Raw genomic sequence first — 9,928 nt, 5'->3', positions numbered from 1 at the left:
GCAAGGCTATATCTGGAATGGCAAAGCTGACCAATACCAGTACTCAAAAATCTTTGAACAGTCTCAACTCTTCCAGTGTTCCAAAGAGAATGACTCTCCATTAAATCTCATGTTACCCAAGGAATACTCTGAGTAAGGTAAATGATTCAGCATTCATCAAGGAAAGTCTATGAGAAGGTGTCACATATTATACCTATTAGACATATTAGACTTATGATGACCTATCTAAATATTTTTGAAATCTGTAGGAAAAAAAATATTATGTAGATTACTTGTGATTTTACAAGGTTGTGATAATTTCTGACATTTAAAAGACTTTCAGTAAAAATAATTTTCCTTACTTGGCTTTAAGAATGTCAGGCTAGAGGGTGCCTGAGAGGTTCGGTAGTTGAGTATTCGACTTTGGCTCGGGTCCTACTCATGGTTGGTGAGTTTGAGCTCCACATCAGGCTCACTGCTGTCAGGGCATAGCCTGCTTCAGATCCTCTGCCTCCTCTCTCTCTCTGCCCCTCCTCCACTCCTTCTCTCTCTCTCTCTCTCTCTCTCTCTTTCTCTCTCTCAAAAATAAATAAACATTAAAAAATAAATTGGGGCACCTGGGTGGCTTAGTCAGTTAAGCGTCCGACTTCGGCTCAGCTCATGATCTCTCAGTTCGTGAGTTCAAGCCCCATGTCAGGCTCTGGGCTGACAGTTCAGAGTCTGGAGCCCTCTCTCTCTGCCCCTCTCCTGATGATGCTCTGTCTCTGTCTCTGTCTCTCTCTCTCTCTCTCTCTCTCTCTCTCTCTGTCTCTCTCAAAAATAAGCAAACATTAAAAAAAAATTTAAGAAATTAAAAAAAAAAGAATGTCAGGGTCTAGGAATATGATTTTTTCAAAGAAATTTTTACTTCAATAGAAAAATATATAAACCATGGTTGTAGAATTTTAGAACATATAAACAAATATGGGCTTAAACTCAAGAACTGAAAGACTACTCAAAGTCGGAGGCTTAACTGACTGAGCCACCCAGGCACCCCAAGGAGTCTTAATAGAAGTACTAGTTTAACTGCTGCCCTTTCACAAATCTAAAAATTTGGATCATTGTGTCTCTCACTCTCCAGTTAGCTGTGCCAGGCATTGGAGTCTGAGGCGGTCCTTTTAAAGTGGAAATAGATGCATATGTTTCCCGTATACTCAGAGGAAATATTTGTGGGAATATGCAGGACAGAGTGAAGGCATTTGCAGAGTGACAGGCCTCTAAAAATCCTATTGTGCCAGCCAGATGTTGGAGAGAGGGTCTATGGCTGTTTCCATGTCTAATAACGCTGAACCTGGTAAATGGCTGATAAAGGCTCATACTAGAGACACTTACCTGTCCTAGAAAATGGGAGAATTTCAATCAGTTGGTGGTTGCTCAGGATGAAGCAGTGTGTGACTGAGTTTGTGTTCCTTGGTGGCTTTGTTTGGCTATGATTTCAAAGAGCAGAACCTACATAGAAGTTAGTTTTTTTCCACTTTAAACTGCTGCCTACAGAAAGAGGTTAGTACTCTCTGAACTAGGGAGCCTAGTCGGTGAGTCCAAACCTGGTCGCAAAGGTTACTTCTGTTCTTAATGAACAAGGCAAACCTGTGGTCCTCTCCTAACAGGATATCCAAAATTACCTTTCTTTTTCATTTCCTTTCTTTCTTCCTCTCTCAGACTCTCTCTCTTATATTGTACATACATTGAGCTTGCTAATTATTCTTTCTCATTAGGATGCAAGAAAGCTAGAAGAGTTTTGCAATATGCAGATGGTCACAAAATTAACAAAGGATCAAGGAAATTGAAGAGCCTAAGAAAACTAAATGTGGGGGGCACCTGAAAGAAAAAAAAATTGCAGCTTTCTACTCATTTACCATCCAGTGAGGCAAAGCAATCAGCAAGGCGTGCTGCTGAAATCTGTTCTTCTACTTTCTCTGGCATCTGGGTAAGGGGGCTGTCTAAAAATCACCAAAACCTGGAGACGGCCTCAGACAAGAGACAAAAACAAACAAAAGGCAAAGCAAAACTTGGAAAAAAAAAAAAAAAACAGATACACTGCTGAAAAACATAGCAAAACAAAACAAAACCCAAACCCCATAATTAATATCCTCTCAGACGTGAAAAAACAATGTACAGAAGGAAGGATAGGAAATTATAAGGCAGGACATGCTTGGGGCGGAGGGGAGGGTGTTGAACAATAGGAAAAGTTTTTTTTTGTTTTTGTTTTTGTTTTTTTTTTTTTAACTTTTTTTTTTTTTTTTTTTTTTTTTTTTTTTTTTGGGACAGAGAGAGACAGAGCATGAACGGGGGAGGGGCAGAGAGAGAGGGAGACACAGAATCGGAAACAGGCTCCAGGCTCCGAGCCATCAGCCCAGAGCCTGACGCGGGGCTCGAACTCACGGACCGCAAGATCGTGACCTGGCTGAAGTCGGACGCTTAACCGACTGCGCCACCCAGGCGCCCCAGGAAAAGTTTTCACAAGGGAAAAGTTTTCAATTAAGTTAGGGTATAAAAGATAAATTGAGAAAATCTAAGAAATTTTACAAGCAAAAAATGGGAAAGACAATAGGGAAAAAGAGGAAGGAGAGGATGGAGGGAAAGGAAGAAGAATGCAAATGAGAAAAAGGTGAAATTGAACACCCTCTTAGGAGAGGAACGCTGGTTTACCTTGGCCATTTGAAAGAGCAGTAATATTTGCAACTGGTATCAGACTCACAGAAAAAGCAGGCTGCTCTGGTCCAGAGGAAGCTAACCTGGGTGGTTGTTCTTTTCATTTCCCAAGAACGGAGGAAGGGTAGAGGGCAGAGGATAACTGAAGCTTGTTTCCTGAATTTATGTGTTCTGTTTCACATTTCACGAGCACTCTTTTTTAAGTAAAATGATCCAGCTCTTCTGCGAAGGAAAATTCCAGACGTGTGTGAGAGAGCCTTCTAAATATTACTTGCAAAGAATGGCTCAGCTCTAATTATAAATGGAGATAATGCTCTTATTTTCAGAGATCTCTCTGTATCCCAAATGCTCTGAGCCAAATCTATGGTTATTGCAGCCTCACACTTCTCTGAAGAATGGATTCTGAATTTTCACTCCAATCAAAAATAGGTCTTTCCACAACACATCATACTGAGACCTACTGCTGTCATTTGGAGCTAAAGCAGCCCTATATTTCTTATTATCTATGAGCCCAAGGATAAGTACCAAATAAACAAGCAGCTTTTTCCCAAATCTCAAAGCTTAAACTATTTTTATAGGCACAACCGATGGTAAAGTTTAACTTGATTTATCCTTGAGAGGCTGTCCCCCTGGAGAGGAAGTTAGCTTTGCAGAACCCCTGGTAGAGTGCCAAGAGGAAATCAGGACTGGTCCACAAGCTGAAACAGCTGTAACTGCAAGGTTCGGACTCCAGGAATAACTGGTGCTCCCTCAACCAGTTACTGTGAGTAAGGAAGAGGGCTGACACCCAAGGTGAAGCCCATAGCTCACTGCTATCAGCAGTAGATTATATTCAGGAATTAAAATCAAAAGTATAACTCATCTGGCATGGGGCCCAAGCAATCAAGATAGGTGCTGGAGTGGATATAATTCTAAAGATTTTCCCCCAGTTTGCCATTTTCTGGTTATGTGATCAAACACCAGTCTAGCTCCTGCCGTGAAAGTTACGAAATTTACTGATCAGCTGACCTTAGATGGGGCTAGTCTCCTGGATTGTCTGGGTGGGTCCAATGGAATCACAGGAGGACTAAAAAGCAGAAGGGGCGATAGACAGGAAAGGTGCAGCAAAGACGGAGATCAGACAGATTCCGGGCATAAGGAGAATTCAAAGGACAGTCACTGGCTCTGAAGTATGGGGACCCTTGAGGAGCTTCGAGCAGGCCACCAGCTGACAACCAACAAGGAAACTGAGGTCTCAGTCTACAACCACAGTGGATTCTGCCAACAACTTGAATGAATTGAAAGGTGGGTTATTTCCAGAGCTTCCAGTTAAAAGCCCAAGGGGCAGAGATGATGATTCAACCTTGTGAGACTCAGATCAGAGAACCAAGACAAGCCAACCCAGACTGCTGACCTGCAGAACCGTGAGATGACAAAGTGAAGTTATTTTAGGCTGATAAATGTGTGGTCATTTGTTAACAGCAGCAATACAAATCCACTGTAAACACCCAATTTATCAGTACAACTTGCTTGCAGTCAAGCAACTGCTAACTACCAGACCTGGCCATGCCATGTAATGTTTTACCTGAACCAGCTAACGGCTGAAATACAGCAAGTTGTGTGCTACGTATCGGCTCCTACATTGTATCTACAATTAAATAACACAAAACGAAATGCCTGAATATTTTTTCTCTATGCAGAATAATCCCATTTTGTACAAGTATTTATTACCAAGGAAAAATAGCACTGATATCTAATAATTTTATGTTTAGGATTATAACCCACTCAAAGCATTCTAGGGGTGCTGGGTGACTCTGCCAATTAAGCATCTGACTCTGGCTCAGGTCACGATCTCAGTTTGTGAATTTGAGCCCCATATTGTACTTTGCAATGACAGTGTGGAGCCTGCTTGGAATTTTCTCTTTCTCTCTCTCTCTGCCCCTCTCTCACTCTCTCTCTCTCTCTCTCTCTCTCTCTCAAAATATATACATAAACAAAAAAAAAATTGTAGAGGCTCACATACTTGATGGAAGAGATTGTTCACAGCATTATATATATTAACAAATAAATTATGGCACAATTACTACATGAAATATTATGCAGTCTTTCCATGGATTTTTGAAGGAAAGGATTACTATATATTAAACGAAAGGAGGATACTAAATTGTATCCACTGAGTCTAATTTTATTATAAACACAAAATACTTGCACATTGTAAAGAAGACTGGAATACGTTGTGTTGTAGAGGTCATTAATATGTGGTAGAGTTATTAGTAATTCTTACATGTTTTTATTTATATGTTTTATAAAATGTCTACATATTTTTTACAATTTGATATCTTAAAGCAAATATTACTCTGTAGAATTAGTTTGCTATGTACACATATGCCATTAATTCTATATATTACTTTGACAAATTAATTTTTTAGCACTTTGGTTTCCTCATTTCCCAAAATAAATCGACCCAAAGGGCCTAACATCTCTTTGAATATAAAAATTCTAAGAATATCTAAATACAGAAGTGTCAAGAAAACCCTAGGTTTATAATATATCTCCCTAGGGTCATCACTTAGATTTGGCACTTTGTTATTTTTCTTTTTTTTTTTTTTTAAGTTTATTTACTTATTTTGAAAGAGTGAGAGAGAGAGCAAGGGAGGGGAAGAGACAGAGGGAAAGAGAATCCCAAGCAGGCTCCGGACTGCTGTCAGTGCAGAGACCCATCTGGGGCTGGAAATTGCAGTTCCTATTTCACAAACCCTGAGATTGTGGCCTGAGCCAAAATCAAGAGTCACATGCCTAACCGCCTGAACCACTGACACACCCCTCAAGTTGCTTTTTTCTCCTTCATGTCACTGTTACTTTCATCCCTCGTGAGCATTTTCTGGACACTGAGTATGCTATGTCTTAAATCAAAACAAATGTTTCTGTTTTCCATCCTACTACCACATGAGTTTTGAAGACAGTTAAGATAATAAAAACACGAACACAAAGCATTGGGAAATTGCTACCTTAGTTTATCTTTAGATTGTTTTAAGTAATATTCTTTTTTTTTTCATTTTTATTTTTAATTTTTTAAATTTACATCCAAATTAGTTAGCATATAGTGTAACTAGTGCCCCTTACCCGTTTAACCCATCCCCCCTCCCCCAACCCCTCCAGTAACCCTCAGCTTGTTCTCCATATTTATGAGTCTCTTCTGTTTTGTCCCCCTCCCTGTTTTTATATTATTTTTGTTTCCCTTCCCTTATGTTCATCTGTTTTGTCTCTTAAATTCCTCAGTTGAGTGAAGTCATATGATTTTTGTCTTTCTCTGACTGACTAATTTCACTTAGCATAATACCCTCCAGTTCCATCCAATCCAAATGGCAAGATTTCATTCTTTTTGATTGCTGAGTAATACTCCATTGTGTATATATACCACTTCTTCTTTATCCATTCATCCATCAATGGACATTTGGGCTCTTTCCATACTTTGGCTATTGTTGATAGTGCTGCTATAAACATGGGGGTGCATGTGTCCCTTTGAAACAGCACACCTGTATCCCATGGATAAATGCCTAGTAGTGCAATTGCTGGGTCGTAGGGTAGTTCTATTTTTAGTTTTTTGAGGAACCTCCATACTGTTTTCCAGAGTGGCTGCACCAGCTTGCATTGCCACCAACAATGCAAAAGAGATCCTCTTTCTCCACATCCTCTCCAACATCTGTTGTTGCCTGAGTTGTAAATATGTTAGCCATTCTGACGGGTGTGTGGTAGTATCTCAGTGTGGTTTTGATTTGTATTTCCCTGATGATGAGTGATGTGGAGCATTTTCTTATGTGTCGGTTGGCCATCTGGATGTCTTCTTTGGAGAAGTGTCTATTCCTGTCTTTTGCCCATTTCTTTACTGGATTATTTGTTTTTTGGCTGTTGATTTGATAAGTTCTCTATAGATTTTGTATACCAACACTTTATCTGATATGTCATTTGCAAATATCTTCTCCCATTCTGTCAGTTGCTTTCTAGTTTTGCTGATTGTTTCCTTTGCTGTGCAGAACATTTTTATTTTGATGAGGTCCCAGCAGTTCATTTTTGCTTTTGTTTCCCTTGCCTCCAGAGACGTGTTGAGTAAGAAGTTGCTGCGGCCAAGACGAAAGAGGTTTTTGCCTGCTTTTCCTCGAGGATTTTGATGGCTTCCTGTGTTACATTTAGGTCTTTCATCCATTTTGAGTTTGTTTTTGTGTCTGGTGTAAGAAAGTGGTCCAGGTTCATTCTTCTGCATGTCGCTGTCCAGCTTTCCCAGCACCATTTGCTGAAGAGACTCTCTCTATTCCATTGGATATTCTTTCCTGCTTTGTCAAAGATTAGTTGGCCATAGGTTTGTGGGTCCATTTCTGGGTTCTCTATTCTGTTCCATTAATCTGAGTGTCTGTTCTTGTGCCAGTACCATACTGTCTTGATGATTACAGCTTTGTAGTATAGCTTGAAGTCTGGGATTGTGATGTTAAGTAATATTCTTATGTAAATGACAACCACAGAGATTGTTCTGTGACTTTTCAAAACATTTATGCTTTTATCATTGCCTTATAGTAACATTTGACATAATAAAATAAGGTTCATATGTATGTTCATAAGAAAGAATCTTTAACTGAATTCATTATTTTAATGATTATATATAAAGAGGCTACATTTATCAAAACTATTTTATGTCATTAAAATTAGATTTAAGCATCTAACTCAAAGCTTAATAAACATTATGTATATCAGTTTTAATTTAGGAAAGCTATCCTTTTTTAAAAAATATTTCATTGTATAAGTAGAAATATAAATAAACATCTAGGTGGAAATAAATTTGGTATAATCCTTTTGAAAAGTATTTTAGCAAGATATATAAAAACAATTAAAATGATCAATTCCTTTGACTATAAAATTTACATGGAAATTTAGGTTCACAAAATGATTCAAAAGAAAAAGAAATAAATGAATATTTAACTTCATTTAAAATTTTTTCTTCCAATACTAGCTTTAAAAAAACCAGCATCTATCCTTGATTGTTTGAATTCCTCACCTACACAACCTAGACTATACCTTATTTGTTAATGCCCCAATATGTACTAATCCTATAAGCCTAAAAAATGAATTAGAAATCAGTACCCAGTGAAGGGATGGTTTGGAATCTGTTTACCAGGCTAATAAGTGCAAATCACATTCCTTAATATATCACTGTATTTAGGGCCACCTGGGTGGCTCAGTTGGTTAAGTGTTCGAATTCAGCTCAGGTCATGATCTCACGGTGGGTGAGTTTGAGCCCCGCATCAGGCTCTGTGCTGACAGCACAGCTCAGAGCCTGGAGCCTGCTTTGGATTCTGTGTCTTCCTCTGTCTGCCCCTCCCTGCTCGTGTGCACACACACGTGGGCCCTCTCTCTCTCAAAAACATAAACATTAAAAAAAAATTTTTTTTAATATCACTATTTATCACACATGGCTATGAAAGTTTTTCTTCACTATTATCTCTTTACAGATGAATATATGACTAAATAAATAAATATCATTCCTTCTCTGGTATACATTTAAAAGATTACTTTGCAAATGAATTTAGTTCACATCTGTATTTGCAAACCTACACTGAACATCAAATAACAAGCAATTTCTTCTTTTTACCACAAAAGACATATCATTACTGGAAAGTTCAAGGTGTTCTTCTTTTTATTAAAAAGAAAATGTTTTAAATGTTTTTATTTATTTTTGAAGGAGACAGCATGAGTGGGGGAGGAGCAGAGAGAGAGGGAGGCACAGAATCCGAAGCAGGCTCCAGGGTCTAAGCTGTCAGCACAGAGTCCAATGCGGGGCTCGAACCCACAAACTGTGAGATCATGACCTGAGCCGAAGCCAGATGCTCAACCGACTGAGCCACCTAGGTGCCCCAAGGTGCTCTTCTTTTTCAAATGCAGTTAAAATATTGAATTACCAACAGTACTGAACTGGTGTAGGTAGAACTAATCTCTAACCAAACTGTGATACATGGTTGCCGTGTTATTATTTGTTGTCAGTGTTTGATTCTACTGGCAACCTGATTGTAGGTGGTACAAATAAGTACAGAAGAGAGAGCAAGCAGAAGGTAAACATGATACAATGTAACTAATAATTGAGGTTTTATCCATTGACCTTTTTGAATATATAATCTATACAGTGAACTCAGGTTGACATATGACATCCTTATTGACATGACTTATTGAGGAGCTGAAGTCACTGTTGACCTATGGGTTTCTGTTTGTAATGTTTTACTTTGTTTGTTTACATTTAGCACTCATGAAAAAAAAAGCATGACATACAAGCTCAGCCACTGACTCAGTAACCAAATATTTGTACTTCATAAGCATGAACCTTAGAATCTGAATATTAAATTCTCCAGTTAGCAAGGTTTCAAATTGTTCTTAGAATTTCGTTAAAATATCTCTTCTCTTGTTTTTGCTTGTGATACAGCCAGGAAAGTTTGTTTTCAACTAAAAAAAAGGTTTAGTCCAATGAACTTGATTCTCCTTTGGGTCTTTCATTATAACCTGGTGTTAGTAATCTTGATATTTGCTCATAATTACTTTTAAGTAAGCATGGTTAGCAGTAATTATAGTTTGTTTTACTTTTAATCCTAAACTTTATATTTCATTGTCTTCACTTTTATTCTGCAAACCATTGAAATATGGTTCCCCCCACACCATTCCAATAAAGTTGCCCTTGCTAAGGTTGGCAATGGCCTTTTAATTGATAGACTTCATGAAAACTATTAATTCTTTAACTGAAAGCCAAAACAAATGTATATTTAAAAAATCGCTTCCGTGCTTAGATTTTCTGGCCTTTTTTTCTAAACCTTATAATTCTCCCTTTATCTTTTTAAATTTATTTATTTATTTATTTATTTATTTATTTATTTATTTAATCTACATCCAACTTAGTTAGTATATAGTGCAACAATGATTTCAGGAGTAGATTCCTTAGTGCCCCTTACCCATTTAGCCCATCCCCCCTCCCACAGCCCCTCCTGTAACCCTCAGCTTGTTCTCCATATTTATGAGTCTCTTCTGTTTTGTCCCCCTCCCTGTTTTTATATTATTTTTGTTTCCCTTCCCTTATGTTCATCTGTTTTGTCTCTTAAATTCCTCAGTTGATTGAAGTCCTATGATATTTGTCTTTCTCAACTGACTAATTTCACTTAGCATAATACCCTCCAGTTCCATCCATGCAGTTGCAAATGGCAAAATTTCATTCTTTTTGTTTGCTGAGTAATACTCCATTGTGTATATA

Source organism: Neofelis nebulosa, chromosome 5 (assembly GCF_028018385.1).
Source record: "Neofelis nebulosa isolate mNeoNeb1 chromosome 5, mNeoNeb1.pri, whole genome shotgun sequence".
NCBI classification, from domain to species: domain Eukaryota; kingdom Metazoa; phylum Chordata; class Mammalia; order Carnivora; family Felidae; genus Neofelis; species Neofelis nebulosa.
This window is presented reverse-complemented; position numbering follows the sequence as displayed.